At 35.4% G+C, this 17,033-nt stretch overlaps 1 long non-coding RNA gene across 1 annotated transcript in view; it reads left to right on the forward strand.

Moving 5' to 3' along the window:
- Positions 1–16,162, forward strand: part of LOC118742432 — a 71,153-nt gene extending 54,991 nt beyond the window's left edge. The window contains exon 3 of the long non-coding RNA XR_004993376.1: positions 16,041–16,162. This is a non-coding gene — a long non-coding RNA (uncharacterized LOC118742432). The remainder of the gene's footprint in view (positions 1–16,040) is intronic.
- The last annotated feature ends 871 nt before the right edge of the window (positions 16,163–17,033 follow it).

Genomic DNA, 17,033 nt, shown 5'->3' on the forward strand with positions numbered 1-17,033 from the left:
ATTTTGTATAAATACTTCTTTAATTTTTCCCTCATAAGTAAATCCACAAATTATACTATTAAATTATTATTAATAGCTCAATGACAGTCACTCAATTCATCAAAATACCAAACTTGACCTGCTGGCAATGTGTGATGACTTCATCATTCACTTGGTTGTTAATAATGAAGAATTAACTGAGCTTCTACAGAAAGCTAAAAAATATCAAAAACAATTTCAAACGAACCGCTTTAAGAGCAAGCCAAGTGGTTTCGAATAGGCGGCAGCTGCTAGATATGTGGCGTTTATTATCTGACTGTGTTCCAGAGAGTAGTTGTAAGACGGGCACCACGCGCAACAGGAAGCCATCTTAGAGCGCTTACAATACAAATATTTGCATTTTTATCAAACTAGATATTATTAGATACATGTGAGCGTATAAAAATATGTACGAAAGCGGAGAATAAGTTTAAAAAAGTAGTAAAAACAACTGGTTGTGTATACATAAAGCGCACGAAGGCAACCCCTGTGGCGCATGCGTGGCCGTCAAACCAGCAAGTTTCCAGTTGCCGGCTGGCAAGACTATTGTGGCACAGACGAAACTGGTACTTATGCGTATTTCTAGCTTAAGCTTCCAACATATATACATATGTATGTAAGCATGTGCGTAAGAATATCTAATCTACAACGGTATTTATCGCTAAGACAGGGTAATAAACCCACTTTTTCCATTAAATCTAGTGCCAACTACAGGTAATGCAAGCTGAAGTTTTTGTTGCCGTTGTTATCCTACATTTTATGGTAATTGCCTAACGCTTATGTAACTCTAGAGGTTATTACCACAAGTGCGTACAAGTTGAAGAATTATATGCAGAGGAACGCACTTATAGGTAAGTAGGTATGTATGAATTTGCGCTTGAATTCAGTTCAAGTTAGCAATTAATGGTTTTTTTGCTCATTAAATATTTAATAAATGCATATGCGTGTCAATATTTACTCGTGTGCACGTGCACGTGTGGAATTCACTATTTACCTTGTCATATTTAAGGGTAATTAGGCGCGAAGACTGTGCCACTTTTTGCGACTGTAATTTATTCACATACATATGAATGTGTTTTTGTATATATGTGTAGGTGTATGTATGTACATGTAATCGACAGTTGAATTTTATAACTTGCGTCGAAATTGCTCAGTACCTCCATTGGCACCATAATTTACGCTCCTGCAATGCATAAATAACACCGTGGGGATACATTCTTGACATTAGAATTTATAACTAATTATTAACTTCTTAGTGAGAAATGCAAATTGCCAAATAAAATTTTATGTTTCACTTAGAAAATTTATTACTGGGAAGTTATTAAAGAAATCCTTTTAATTTGCTGCTCATAAACAAGTTTTACATAGGTACGTATTTTATTGCATAATTTGTCGTAGAAGTACAGTGGGATGTATTGGGTAGGATTGGACTTTTGCTAGGCCGGAAAATCCAAGACTTTCGAAGTGTTCAGGCCCGCATGCGCCATCTTAATCTAACAAACGTACTGTAGATGTACCTATGGCGACCATACATTCAATCCATTGGGAATTGTACCAGTAGCTAGTACTTTCAGCCCTCGCACCTCCTTCCTTCTGAGTTCGAGTTTTCCGCTCGGTGCTCAAATGTGTTGAGGTTGGTTTCCTTTTGCAAAGGTATTTTGCCACAAAGTACATTACTAAACAGCTCTTTTCGCCAATTACCCAGTCGTACGAGACCCGATATTCACTTGCAAAGGAATACGGTGATTTTCAATAAAGTCTCATAAATATAACAGCTACAAATGATTTAATCATCGAGTGCAGTACAAAATAATGAAGTTGAGCTAATTATTCAAAGTCAAAGTTTGCATTTCCACTTGTAATAGCTAAGTTGGCTTTAAAACGACGTTAAGATGAAGTCTCTATGATCAGCAGAACCCGAGATATAACGATTTGAAGAAGTACATGATTAGTCAGAATCACGAAAAAATTCAAACTTTGACGGATCATATCTCCAAAGAAAACAGCGAAAAAAGTCCTCGAACACGTGTTAGCTTATTTCATGTATAGAACCCATAAAAAGTCTTGGAGCCAATCGAAAGTGCGACATCAAATTTGGTGTCCGATATGAAAAAGAATGCCTCATATACATATAGGTTTTTAAATTTTATTTAACTTTTTAAAACTTATTTTTTTAGTTAATTTTTTTTTGTCGTAATTTTCTTTTAATTTTTAGATAATATTGTTTTATACAGAAACATTGTTTTTTTTAACTTCATATAATTTTCAGAAAATTATTTTAATTTTTAACGCGAGAGCCAATTTGGCGATATTTTTTGGATATGTGCGCGTAAAAATTTAGAAACTCGCCTTTGGCGATTTTGGTCGATGTCCCTTTAAGTCAATTGTTTGTGCGCTACCATGTAAATGCGTCGAAACACGTAAAAAGTAGGCCGTGGAGTTAGAACTTTAGTTTTGATGTGGCAATAATTTTTATTGCTATCGATTTTATTGTATCTGTATCGAATATTAAACCGCCATTTGTGACTGCTGAGTGTAAAATTTCCAATTTCATTTGTGGAAATAGCTGATCTCGCCTTATAGCTTTTATTTTATTTTTAGCACCGAGCGCTTAAAAGCGGATTTTGCGATTAATCAATTAATCTGAGTTATAATTTAACTACGCAGTCCTATTGAAAAATTTGTTAATGCGAATATTTTTTTAAAAGTAAGCGTATTTTTAATGAAAATTGTATATACATTACTGTTATGTATATAAGTGATTTGCGTTATTTATTATTTCCCTGAAGGTATTATTTTCGTTTTTGGTTTTAAAAACTATGCTTTAACAAGATCTCATTTTTAAAATAAAAGATTTGTTAAGCCAATTTGATGAATTTTATTAAACAAAAAAATTGGGTGATTTTTTGCGTTTTTTTCAGAAGTGGATCTTGTTTTAAACAATCTGAACACCCTGTGTTCAGCCTTTTTAATTTAATTTCCGTTAAATTTTTAAAGTCTACTGTAACAATTTTTTTTAAATCTCATTTAATACTTACTTATTACATGTACATACATATGTATTTATTTTTTCTTTTTTTGTTTGAATTTTTAGATTTTAATATTTAAATATAATATATAATTTAATTTTCTTTTAATTTTTAGGTTATATCGTATTAAATCGAAAAATATTTTTTAATTTCATTTAATTTTAAACCTATTTAATAAATTTTTTCTGTAATTTATTAAAATTTTTTAAATTAAATTTTCTTTATGATTTCATTTTTCTGACAACTGTGGGCAGTTAAAAGTCTTTTGTAATTATAACGTACGAATTAGCCTCTTTTAATACTTCTGCACGATATCATATCCGGGGTTTTGAATACCCTACTCAGGAAATGTGGTTAGTTCAGCGATCCACCATGGGACCGTTTTCGCTACCTGCTTCTTTTAACGTTCATATTTCCACAATCAACCAAAAAATCGTGGCCATGCTGCAACCCAAAAATTGTCCCAGTCGGTGTCGAGGAATGACTTTATTGGTATCAGTGCCTAACTAAAATTTAGGAATCGATGATCAGATAGTATCTTCTCCTCTAAAATCCTCCATCCTTTGATGTGTTCAGCCATATCTTAGTACATTAAGGTTATTCAATCACCTCCAAAGTTGAAATTCTTCGGTGTTTATTGAGCCTAGGATTACAAAAAAACTTACAGTATAGAATAGAATTACACTGTGGAAAAAATTTAGGTTAGCAAAAGTTAGGTCGATTCTGAGAGTGAGGGGTGAAAATAGAGGCTAAATTAGAAGACCCGTATCGCGGCGTTTGTTTATGTTAGTTCGAATTTTTTTTTAATCGACCTTCGAACTTTGCAGTCAAATGCCGATTTTCATCATATTGTTTATATGGTTTTTTGGCTATACCTCGTCGACTAATTGATATTTTTTCAATCTGTTAAAGCCAAATTATTGCTAAAGACCTGTGCAACAATTAAAATTAAAAAAAAAATTGATTTAGAAAAATTTTGTAGTGCTTATGAAGCAAAATGTTGGAATTTTTTTTTCATGCCTTTTGAACATATTTTCCACAAAACTAAGTCTTTTTTGCTTTCTGTTTGATCTATAATATGCTTCTCAGTTTCTTCAATAAATTTCATTGGAAAATAAAACAATCATAATGCAAAACTTGCGTTTTCCGCTTAATATTAATTTACTTCTCATTTCTTATGTACCAATTTTTTCAGTGTTGTTTTTGAAGAAACATTGAAAAAGAAATTATAAAAATATGGAAAAAAATATAATTTTAAAATGTTAGTTATGAAAAGTTTTAAATAAAAAAATTAAATAAATTAAATTAATGATTTGGCCAGTTGCCGTTTAGCAGGCGGCTGTGGACCAACATCACTGCTCTCTCTAATATCTTGGTCATCGTCATCATCATCAGAAAGGTCGATAATTTCGTCCAACAGATATTCTGGAATTTCATCTCTGTCTTCCCCTTCTTCCTCTTTTTCCTCGTCTTCCTCTTCTTCAAAGGTGTTTTTATACCACCAACAAATTTCAGCGAGTGTTGCATCTGGAGATTTCTTTCCTCTGTACCTGAAACGAAAATAGTTTTCAATCGTTACATGTTTAAATTGTGCACTCTGACAAAGATATTAGAAAAATCTAGGAATTCGAAATATGCACACTCTATATATATATATAATTAGCTTCAGCTAAAGAATATATTTATTTTATTTACTTACTTATTTATTTATATATTATTATTTATACATCTTAATGTTCTGCTAGGAATATTGAAACCGATATGCTCAAACGATTCCGGACAATCAATAAAGCCAGCAATCAAGTCATAAACAAAATATGGAAATTGGCGTGTTTTCTACACTAAAGAAAATTTAAATCTCTAAACTTGCAACTATAAATTAGACTCCAGACAACTGAGGCATATTCTAGCTTTGAACAAAAGAGTTAAAGATAGTTTTCCTAGTATAGGGTTATTTCGCACGTCTTCGCGGAGATGCTGGATTCTTATATGCATTCGAAAGAGTATAGCATATATTATTACCAAAGGTGAATCCTGAGTCAAAAACAACACCAGCATCAACAAAGATCAATAGAATAAATTGGTTCATTTAAAATATATTTAATAGTTAGTTGGACAAATTTTAGATATTTTAGGGATAACAAATGTTTTTGGCAAGATTATGCAGACCTTTTTTTTTAATTAAACGCGAATCTTGCTAACCCAAACAATGTTTTTTAATTTGACGTACTGAATGATATCCAAAATTTTCCACGAACGAGGGAGACTACAATAGTCTTGACGACCGTCAGTACATTACACGGTTTTTATCGCAAAGGGACTTTTAGAACATTTTCCGGCAAGTATCTCTTATGGTTGGTAAACTTTGCTTTCTTTTTAAAAATGATATAATTCTAATAACCCATTATGATGGAAGCCGAGGGTTCCATCCTGTATGAAAACATGTTTATTAAGTCCACTAAAGCCAATTTAAAATCAAAACTCATTAAAGATCAGTGAAAGACAATTTCTGCACATGACTGACTGACACATCCCCAGCTCTTTCCCCCTCTTGATGTAAGCAATCATTAGTATAGCATTCATATCGATCGTTCATCGATTAATTCGCTCAAATCCACATTATTGATGGCAATTTATCGCAATTGGCGATCGACAAGCATTTTGATCAAAACAAGAGCAAAAGCAATAAAACGTACCACAAACAAAAACTTCATCGACATGCAAATATGAAGGCAATATCAGCAGCGATCAATTGCTGCAATAAATAAAACGATTTAGAGCATTTGGACCACCGCATATGTACATCCAATTGCGATAACAAAAACAAAAAAAAAAAACGTTAACGGCAGCGACATGACGCACTTACAGTTGGATGAATACATAAAAGCTATTGATTGTGAGGCATGAAACGCAAGCGCATAGGACAGCAATTGACTTGCGCATACAAAGCGGCAATAAAATCAAGTTGCACAACAAATGCGTCACAAGACATGGCAGGCAGCGGAACGGCAGCAAACTAGATGAAGAATTGTATGTGCTCCACAGGCATGGGGCATGATCCGTGAACCATGGGCATGTGTTGGATATGACAAGCACTCGAACGACTCTGTGCGCGAATTTGCATGTTTGTGTGTTGCAATTTTGTGTCTTAGGCAAGAAAACTCAATGCAAGCTGAAAAATAATAGACAAAAAAAAAATATGGTTTGGCGTTTAGTCAACTCATGGAGTAGGCAAGAAAGTGGTAAGGTTTGGCGAGAGGCGAAAAAGTGCTTGGCGCTCTATGTCTTCATAGCCATGGCTGGCACTCCTGTGCTTCTTGCTGCATGCAAGGCCCAACCCAGCACCCAGGCGCCCAATGTTGTTGCCACAAGTTGACCTCTGCCTTGCTACAGCTTAGTTCACTCGCTCCCTTGGCTGCACTCGGCGCTCTATGTTACTTGCGGCAATTTGTGTCTGACGCACGTAGCGTGACCACGAGCGTCAGAACGTTTAAGTTTCATAATTTTTTTTTTTTTTTGTTTTCCTTTCGCCCTTTTTTAAAAATCTGCTTTTGAGGGCATTTTGCTCTTGAGATAAACGCCAGATTTGCCAATCGTTTGGGCCATTATGGCGCCTAACGTGGATGCTTACAAAAGTTGATGATCATTTTGGACGCTTTTATGTTTGGATGGGATGTATGAACTAATATATGCACCGTTTGTTTAGTTTACTTTTCGCTTTTTCATTTTTTTTATATGCATGTATGTACATAGATACATTAGGACGGGCCATTTTTTTGTACTCCGGGCGTATAGCATAGGAGGATTCTAAGCAAATTCGCTGAAGAAACCATGGCTATAATATCCATTTGGAGTTTGACAAATTGCAAAAATAGGTTTCGAATAAAATTGGATAATTTTAACTGTTTCACCCTCTGGTGAAAGTTTTAAGAAAAATATAAGTGCAGAAATGGACACCTCATACCAAAAAAAACCCTTTTGGATGTTTTTATACAAAATTTAGGCACTTCTTTACGACACTACAGCAAAATGCAAAGGAAAACTCCAAATGGTTTCTTCGGCAAATTTGCTTAGAATTACACGTAGTATCCTTCTGTGCAATACGCGCCTAGCCGAAAAAATCTCTCATACACATTGATCCGCCCTAATGTTGCTCAATAGCCGAATATGTGGTTTGAGCGTATTGTTTTTGTTTTGATTGTGGGAGTGTGCACACTTGCTTAGATACATACATACATCTGCATTAGCATACATACATACATACACACATTTGGCGAATTTAAACTTAAATTTCTACGTGAGTATGTTTGTAATTCTTCTATCTGTTACTTTTCTAAGTTGCTGCAAACTGATTGCATCACGAGCAGCAAATTTGGACAGAAATTACCAGGTCTCTGCGCATTTGTATCAGCGCATTTGCAATGCTTCGGCGACTAAACTTTTGTATACCCACAAACACGTCTGATACAATTCTTGTACGTTTGTCTACATTTTACGGTCAAAAGCTTACATTGTTAAGCAAAGTGGTTTAGATAATCGTTTGTAATTGGAATTTGGGAGGATTTATTTCATAATAAACTTTATAGTTTTCTAATAGCGTAATTTCGACAATATTTATTAGATAAGTAATAAGTGGTCTCTTTTATAAAAGTAAGTTTGTGAAAGGATGGTAAGTATGCACAAGATTGTTTTACCAATGGTACTTTTTAAAATGAGACGTATTCCATCCAAAATGGCCGACGTGCACTAATTGAAAGATTTGCTAACGTGGAGGACTTAGCGTTTTTATGTTTTTCTTAAGTAATAATCTTTCTCTTATTAAAAGAATAAAAATTTTCTTTTTAAAAGAATAAAAGCAAACTAATTAAACAAAAGAAAAAATTCCATTTAAAAAGAAAAATTAATAAATAAGCTTCTATAAACTAAATTATTATTAAAAGATATTTTCTGGTTAAAACAATAAAATCTAATAACTAAAAGAAAATTAAATAAAAAGAAAACAAAAAAAGTTTAACAATGGCTGCCTAAAAATTAAATGCAATACAAAAATTATTTTCTGTATAAAATAATATAATCTCAAAGTCAAAAGAAAATTAAATACAAAAGTGGAAAAAATTAGATTAAAAAAAGAACAAAGAGATTGTTTATGAAACCAAAAAAACAAAAAAATTTTTCTTTTTAAAACAATAAAATCAACAAATTAAATAAACAAGTCAGGCAGTGCTGTCTGCGACTAAGTCGAAGGCGTCATACCTTTCATGAACATCAAAAAATTTTACATCAACCGAATACTGCATTTGAAATAAGTTATTTTGGAAGATAGAGGAGTTATCGATATAAAAAAACACTCATATATGGACAATCAGTGGTATGGGATATATATCTTATAAAACACCGATTTAAATCATTTTCACTACTGTGAAGGATCGATATGTAAACCGGTCACACAATTTAATGGTTTTATAGCAGAAACTTGTATCTGAACAATCAGTGGTATAGAGGATATAGCTTATACAGCATCGATCTTGACGATTTTCTCAGTAGACTTTGTATGCTTATTTAGAAAATAGCGCACGGCTATAGCTGTCCAAATGAAGGAGTTTTAAAGTAAATACCCATATCTGAACAATCAATTGTATGGAGGCTATAAGTTATAGTCACCCGATCTCTGTGAGCTTTCTGTTCATGTTCCCAGCTTCATAAATGGAGGAGCTATATGTTAGAGTGGTCTGATAAATGATTAATACATTATAAAATTGCAAACGCTTACCAAATTTCAGTCAGTGGGTTCCAACAGAAAGACAAAGGGAAGGACGGTCTGAGGGAAATGGCTCATAAGCTCCCTAATATTAATTGCTTTCAGGTCATCAAGGTAATTTTTCTAGAGCCGGGAAATGGCGGAGAAGTTGTTGAAATGTTCTCTTCGTCTACGCAGCTTCTGCATTAGTCGTTTCTGAGTGCGCCCAATCTGGAGGCGAGACAGGTTAGTTCCTCATTAATAAGGGTTGCTAGATGTCTTCCCTTATCTCGAATGGCAATGCCATCGGCGTAGGCTACTTTATTTCGATTTTAGAAAGCTGTCAACAACGAAGTGATAACATCCTCTTGGGTGAAGAGTCTCGCAGGTGTTCCTAGAGTGGTGAAATGACTGCATTCGGACACGTATGTATGTACATGATTTCCTTTGTTATCAATAGGCTTGTAGGCAGCAGAGAGTTGCATATCTATTATTTCCCTGATATGAGCTCCAGCGACTTCAGTAAGAAGGACAAGAAGCTTAACGGTTCGTACTCATTGGGTTTGGTTAGCGAAAGTTTACCCGCTTTGGGGATAATTTCAACTTTTACCTTCACCTTTCTTTGTGGTGCCCGTTTATAGGCGAGGCTGATAGCCACTCTATAAATTGTTTTTAATCTTGAAATGATTAGGTCTATTGTTTTCTTATGGTCTATAGATAGGATTCCATTGAGTGCAGGTGACTTGTAGCGTAATATACTTCAAATATATAGTCCCCTTAATGCTCCAATCAGAAATAGAGATAAAGGGAAATTCCCCGTCTGGGAAACTAATGTGTACATTCTTCACTTCACTGGTGATGGAACAATCAGGAAAATGCGTCTGCATCGGAAGTTCAAGCATTTCGAAGCTAATGCTCTTTCCCTTTATCTACCGCTAAATTAACAATAGCAATACCAATTATTTCCAAAAAAATAACATGATGAAAAAAGTATAGACTACATAGGACCCGGCTGGTTAACAAAGGGCAGGCAGCTAGACACGCTTGAGTTTTTCCAAAGGATTTTGGGTAATCGGTTTGTCTCTGGACTACTTTCTATTTGGAGAGTAAGCTTCCCAAGTGGAACGTTTTGCAGCGCGAACAGCATTTTAAATTTATGTTTTGAGGTATTTATATTTCCTCCATTTATTTGACACATTTCTTTGATCAAATTACCAAATGCATTTCTTTCGAAGGTTAACTACTTCGCGCGACCACCACAGTGCACAGTTGATAAATTTTCGACTCTTTTTTTTTCAATAAGTAATTTTTTGCGGATTTGTATACTTTTTAACATTTGGAACGTATTACAGAAAAGATTTCCTAAGTCCGAAAAAAAATCAGCTTATGGTAAACTCTAAAAATATTTTTAAAAGGCATCAAACTAAAAGTAATTTTATTCCGCGTGGTACATTTCACATTTTAAACATATTAAAAAAAATGTTGCAGCTCCTAAATATTACCTTTTCCAACAGCAGATTAAATAAATCACACGAAAGGTATTCGCCCTGTCTGGAACCCCGTTTGGTGTGAAACTGCTCGGAGAGGTCTTTCCCTATTCTGACAACGTAATTTTACACAGCTGTATGAGTTTCGCGGGGATGCCAAATCCAGGCATAGCGGTGTATAGGGGACTCCTTTTAGTGCTGCCGAACGCCGCTTTGAATTCGGCAAATAGATGGTGAGTGTCGATCCTTTTCTCGAGGGTGTTTTCCAAAATTTGCCGTAAAGTGAATACCTGCGAACCTACGAAGTTTTTCCCAGGTCTAAACCCACACTGATAAGGCACAATCAGTTTGTTGACGGTGCATTTAAGTCTTTCACATAATGCGCTCGGTAAGACCTTGGAACGGGTGCTTAGAAGGCTGATCACGCGGTATTTGGCGCAAATGGCAGGGTCACCTTTCTTGTGGATTGGGTAGAGCACACTTAAATTCCAGTCGTCGGGCATGCGTGCATCTGACCATATTCTGCATAAGAGTTGATGCATGCACCTTATCAACTTCTCGTTGCCGTACTTGAATAGCTCAGCTGACAGGCTGTCAGCTCCAGCGGCTTTATTGTTTTTCAGCCGCGTTATTGCTATACGTACCTCGTCATAGCCAGGTGGTGGAATGTCGTCATCATCGACTGCGGTCTCGGGTGCATCATCTCCACTACTTTCAGTGCTGCTGCTATTCAAAAGGGTGGAAAAGTCTTTGCTCCATTATGTAAGTACTTTATAGGAATCGGTCAAGCTCGTCGCACTCAAATCTCGCTTCCTTCTTCAGCTTTCCATATCGATCCCACGTAGCTCGCGTTGCGCGTTGTATCGGTAGTTCTTTCTGGCTCGCTTAAATGTGACTACTTCTCCGGCGACGGTACGTATTGAGCGGCAAATGTGGTCCGTCGAATCGACATAACAAAAGATACCTGTTTCAGTTAATTAGCCCGTTTCGCATTGAAGCCTGGTAAAAGCAAAGCACACTAAGTGCAGCTGTTCGCAATCTTTCCAGTACATACATATGAGTGGCAAAAGGTTGTTCACGTACAAAAGTTATATAACTTTTTCATGTAACATGGGTAAATAAAATAAATATACTTTATGTACGTGTACATTAACCTTATTAGAAAAGCCTACGCCGCTGCATAGCAGAGTATTAAAAAACCTTCTGCAATGCACTACTTTCTGAAAAGAAAATCGTTAAATTACAAAAATATGAGGTTTAATAATGATGAATTGCAGAATTATACCAACACTTTGTCTGTGTCCGTATGTTTGTATATGCGAGTACGCACGAATAACTCATCGAAAAGTACCAAAGTGGCAGCCTAGAATTTAATTTGGAACACGCCACAGCCATAGACGCCACCGGCTTTACCCAACATGCAACACACTTACACTCATGAAGCTAATGTGTATGTACAAATGCCCCTGTGCCTAAGGGGCTTACTTAGCTAGATCATTGCCACAGCCAGTCAGCCAGCCAGCCAACATTCTTCTGACGTAAAAAATTTCTTCCGCGAAAGCTTGCCTCCTCAGCTTAGCGTGGGGATAGCTTTGCCTCAGCAATGAATGATCCACTGACGCATCGACAACATGAAATTGTGCTTTGATGAAGATTTATTTAAATTGCATGTTTGCCAGCGCAACAACCAACAACAAACGCTGCGATGATTGAAGTGCAGTGCGCGCGAGTGAAGGCTTAGTGTAGACTCTGTATGTGGCAGTGTGGCATGCTACTTCTAGTATCGCAAATTTTAGTTGTTGCATAGGGAAACCGCAAGAGAACACGCTTCATTGTGGCTTTGAACCTGAGACGACGACGACAGTCAGCCAACATGCCAATGCAACATTTCTCAAGTATGAATGTGGCCTAGTCGCTAGCCGGCCGCCTGCTGCTACTTTTTATAATGTAGTTATACATAAATATATACATGCACTTGTGTAGTGAATGTATGTACAAGCAATAATAACAGTGCAATAATAATCATAATAATAAAATAAAGTTGCGCATGCGCGTTGCAATTCGGTTAGTTTGCAATTTTTATTATTTCCACAACTTTTTGTTAGTAAACTTGATGTTTTTTTTTCTTATTGGCTTTGTGAACGTAGCTAAGTTGCGTGTTCATTACGCCCAAATGCACCGACTGTGGCATGCAACAGCTGTTGGCGCTACGTTTCTTTGCCAAAGTAGCGACTGTTTCTCATGGAAAAGTTCATTTCTTGCATTCCATGCAAGCGGACATACGAGTATCTATGTACATACGTATATAACTTTGCTTGTATATAGCAAAACTTACTCACAGATTCACTCACCACATGCACCAGCGATATGTACATACAGACGAATTGTTTCAATAGCACCACCATAAACCCCATTTGCGGTTACCGTGAGGCAATTTCGTCTCGTCTACCATCCCATAAAATTTTATTCGATGCATCACCGGCCGAATGGGTGTTTGTTGTTGTTGCTTTGTGAAAATAATTTAATATTATGGACCGTATGTACAATTTATGTCATTACTGTCTACAACGGTGCAAGGTTAATGGGTCAAAATGTGTAGGCAATTTGTTGACAGTTCCCGCTGGTTTTCGTAATAAAGTGTTTAGGCTTTTGGGTGTATGTGACAAAATGTGAATGTCATTACGGATGTGGTCAAACAAGGCTCAGAGATGGTTTAGTGTTACAAAAGTAGATAAATCTGTACATACATACATATTTGTATCAAATTAATGTACGTATATTTACATATATAGTACATATGTAATTTATTGTGCGAGTAGTGTCTAAACAAAGTATACCCGGATTAGTTTCCGTAGTGTACGGATGCGCATTATCTAATTATCAACAAACCAAGAATGATAGAACACAAGATTGCGCCAATCGAGCTGAGAGCAACTGGGTGTGACGTCACATTATTATGAGAATGAGAGTGTAAAGAATAATTTTGAAGAAGAATAGGAAGAAGCGAACAAGTGATACGAAATAGTGATGTAAAACTAGGTTGAATTGTACCTACTCTTCAGCTTCTTAAATTTGAACGTACATTCGGTACAAGCTCATTATTTTAGGTACATTCGGAACGTAGTAAAATATTATTTCATGTAAGTCCAAAATTTGTTATGGTACAGAAGGAAGATGTAGTCCACCAACTATCAAAAATATATGCACATAAAAATACATGTTTACTGTTTATGTGCGTGTACCTACTTTTAGGTACAACTTTCCGACAAATAGGTACAATATGAAAATTTTATATTCATCACTTGTGCGAAAAAATCATAATGTGACGTCAGCGAAAGGGTGGATGCTGTCAAATCGAGAAGGAGAGGATTAGCGGTCCGCGGCGCCACCTTTGTTTCGCTGCATCGTGTGCAGAAACTTACTCCTCTCATTTGTCTTTGCAACCGCTTGACTAGACAAAAATAAAAACACAAAATGCTCTCTCAATTACGCAGTTGCCCTCAATTACGCAGTTCCTCTAATTGTTAACACAAAGTGTCCTTTTGTATTAGGTTCTTCCAGTTTGTTTGCGAGCACCGTGGGTTTAGTCGGGCACACATGAGCGTCGATCCGAAAGATCTTTTCACCGCAGCTTCAACATCTAAGAGGTATCCGACCAGCGTAATCATTGTGTATTTGTGCGTTCGAAATGTCAGTAAAAGTTCATTATTCTATATTCTTTAGTGCTCGTTACTCACGGGACCATAGGACCATTTTTAGTATAGTATAGTTTAGCTTCATACTAGTGAAAGGATGGGCTCAGTGTGAGATTTGAGGTACCCAATTGTGGTTTGGCGGGGAGCCCTTCAATTTCACAGGTTTACAAAGAACAAGTTTCTGCATTTTGAACCAAACCTCTATATCCCTATGTTATTCGACGCCCTGAATGCGAACCGAGGTCTGTTAGCCTCCATCACGTCCGGTTTGAGGTCATTTGAATAAATTTGAAAATTTAAATATGTATATGTATGGAGTTTTAGATTCGCTGAACCTGAATCCGAGGTCAGTTAACCTCCACAATGCCAGGTTCGAGGTCATGTCAGGGTCTAATAGGACAAACAATTTATCCAATAAAATAACATTTTTTTTGTTGTTGTCACTGAATCCGAATATGGGGGTCGTCCCTTGATTCTTCAAAGTCATCTAGAGGTCATACCAAGGTCATCCCAAGGTCATCCCAAGGCCAAATTCAGAAGAATTGTATTGAACTTTTAGGTTTATTCAATGAAGTTTTCCCTACTTGATCTTTAAATGACCTCAAACCTGACGTAATGGAGGTTAACAGACCTCGGATTCGCATTCAGGGCGTCGAATAAAATAGCGATATAGAGGTTTGATGAATTGTGGGACGATTTTCCGTCATCCCTTGTCAAATTTGGTTTGGAGACAAACCATTCCACAATCAATTCATAATCAAAATATTTTTCCCATCACCAATTGGTTCTTTCGATACACACATTCGTTGGAAAATAACTAAATGATATATAGCAACCGGAGATTTATCTGCTTCAATAGAGATTGAAGCTGCTGATAGAGAAAGTACTTTATTTTTTCGTTTGAAAGTCAGTTCTTTAAAATTAAAAGAAGACCTGCTTTAATTGTTACCATCAAATATTGAAAACTTTTCATCTCATATAGATGTAAGTACAGATTGTTTTGAGGATTTACCTTTTAAAAAGCCAAATTTCAGTAATAAATGAACCACTAATTTGTGGATTAGGCCTACGGGGGATACCACTCCACTTCAAAAGTGACGTGGAAAGAGGTCTAATAAATTTCCATAGATAAATTAAAAATATACGAATAAAAAATTTCACGTATCGTTGTTTCCCCTTGAGGTTCTCAACACCTCTAGTTAAAAACAAAACTCTAGATATTAATAGGTTAAAAATTTCGTTAACAAAAGCGCTATAAGCAAGCTCTAAATACTCTTATTTATAATTGTAATAGTTACACAGAAACGTTATAAGAGAAAGTTGTAGATAACATTATTATCTAAAAAAAGATTTTAGGAAAATTTTCATGCGCCGTACAGTTAACGATATAAACTCAAAAATCGAAAGTCCTTTGGTTTTTTTTTAATGGCGGCCGTGGTACACACCCCGCACACCGAAAACTAGAATTTAAGTTCACGGTAATCTGTTTTATTAAAAGCAAAAATAAAATTACACCCTATTAGAAATGCACCGTTTGCTCTTTTTTAGACCGAATTTACCGTACTATATATAGTGAAGGCTAAATAGAAACAAATAAAGTTTTTTTTTTGATTTCCATAATTTTTTATGTCTTGGTAAACTTTGACCACAGAGAAACATTTTTTAGGAATCTTTATAAAATTTAATTTAGCAGCGTTTTAAGATATCTTACAATTATCTAGTAAGGGCTGTTTTCTCAAGTAACCTGTAACTTTAAAGCTCACTTTATATTTAAAGGTTACATTAAAATTTATGAGTGTGTCTAAAGTAAAGTATTTTATTATCGGTTTTAAATTGGTTTACAACCAAGAAATATACATACGTCAAAAAACGATAACAGAAATGCTTAACTTTAGACAAAGCTTTATTTTTAATCCAACCTTTAAATTTTAATGTTAAGGGTAACTTCGGGTATAAGACACATATTTTGCATAATAAACTAACAATACCTAACTAGCATTACCTAATACAAATGTACATATCTCATAGTTGCATGAGAACATTATGAAATAATTTTATTCTTTTTTATTTGCAGGTAAATTGCAAAAGCTTTTAACGGTGCAGACGGTAAGACGATTGTTGCTCGGAGTATGCAAGTTAAGATTCAAGAAAATTTAAATTGTAAAATCCTAAAGAAAAAATTTACTAACTAATGAACTTTTAACGACTTTTCGTTTGCACTGGAAGTATTACATTCTTATTGCCCTCTCAAAAGAGGTCATTGGAAATAAGACGTCGTAAGAGATCTACCGTGGCTACTACGCATAATAGCGCTGTATCGCCTTTTCTCGTAATTTTGTTAATTTAATGCCGGGAAATTGCTGGAAAACTTCTAGTGAGCTGATGTATCTTACACCGAAAAGGGTAACTCACTTTTTGTCACACCCAACACATATCGATTTTTCTCAAAAGTTTTGTTCAGACCACGGGTTATTGATAAATGTAATAATGTTGGCCTTCAATCGGACTAGAATCACACACCATATTCGAAATATATTTGTACATACAGTGCAAGTACCTCCCCACTTATTTACCCACCCCGCCTAAGTTCCTAAATTTTTCGTTCCCCATTTACCATTTTACTTATAATTTTCCCTTTTTAAGTGCTCTTTCAAAATTTCTGTTAAACAGGACAAAATTCTGTTAAATACATAATACTAATGTACATTAGCGTGGGCCGAAAATCCGCTTTTTTAGAATTTTGATTGGTAATAGCAAAACTATGGTTCCTATGCTCTAAAAAAAAGCTGTGTGAAAGATGAAAATTTTTGGTCAATATCTTAGGCTCGCCCAAGTCCATCAAAGTTCAAGTGGTAAAATAAAAATTCTGTACAAAAAAAGTCCATATACCAAATCGTTTAGGACTAATACTTTCGAAGATAATTGCAATTTTAGTAAGAAAAATTTGTTAATTAATTTAGTTATTAATTTTTATTGTTTGAGCGCTCTGCAGGCACCGAGGCACCAATTAAATGACAGTATTTTTTCAAGAGTCCGTAAAGTTTTGGGTAAACAGTTTTCATTTCCT

Source organism: Rhagoletis pomonella, unplaced genomic scaffold (assembly GCF_013731165.1).
Source record: "Rhagoletis pomonella isolate Grant_MI unplaced genomic scaffold, Rhpom_1.0 Rhpom_scaffold_00007, whole genome shotgun sequence".
Taxonomy (NCBI): domain Eukaryota; kingdom Metazoa; phylum Arthropoda; class Insecta; order Diptera; family Tephritidae; genus Rhagoletis; species Rhagoletis pomonella.